Source organism: Mirounga leonina, unplaced genomic scaffold, assembly GCF_011800145.1.
Source record: "Mirounga leonina isolate KUSES-001 unplaced genomic scaffold, KU_Mleo_1.0 Mir_433, whole genome shotgun sequence".
NCBI classification, from domain to species: domain Eukaryota; kingdom Metazoa; phylum Chordata; class Mammalia; order Carnivora; family Phocidae; genus Mirounga; species Mirounga leonina.
Window position 1 is genome coordinate 5,958 of NW_023270751.1, and position 698 is coordinate 6,655.

Consider the following 698-nt stretch of genomic DNA (forward strand, 5'->3'; position numbering starts at 1 on the left):
TAAGAAATACATATATTTTTCAACTAATGATAGAGGAAAAGTTACCTACAGAATATATTTTGGTTCTCACCTCATATCATATCCCCAAACAAATTTCAGATATATTAAAATCACTATCAAAATACAACAAAGCAAGCAAAAATGAGTCCAAAATTGTATTTTAAAAAATGAGCAATAAGTTTTATCTCAGGATTGCAAAGATGATACAATATTAGGCAAATCTTCAATGTAATTCATCACTTTGACAAAATTAAAAGAGAAAAAAATCATACTATCGTTACATCAGCAGATGTAGAAAATGTCCAATTTTTGCTCATATAAATACTCTTTAATTTGTTAAAGTATATTGCCTCAAAATCTATAGCAAATATCATATTAAAGAGTGAAATGCTAGAAGAGTCTCATTAAAATGAGACTTGCAATATCCCTGTTATTGCCTCACAATTTAATAATACACTGGATGTCCTAGCCACTGTAAAATTTGTACTGTCATATGAAATATTTGCCTATAGGGAAAAGCCAAGAAAATCTGGCTATGAGCTATAAACTACTGATAAGTGAGCTGAACAACTTATGTATAAATCATTTATAAATTCAGTAACAGAAAGATATTTGGAAAATCCTCAAATATTTTGAAATTAAGCAACAATATTTCTTTCTTTCTTTCTTTCTTTCTTTCTTTCTTTCTTTCTTTCTTT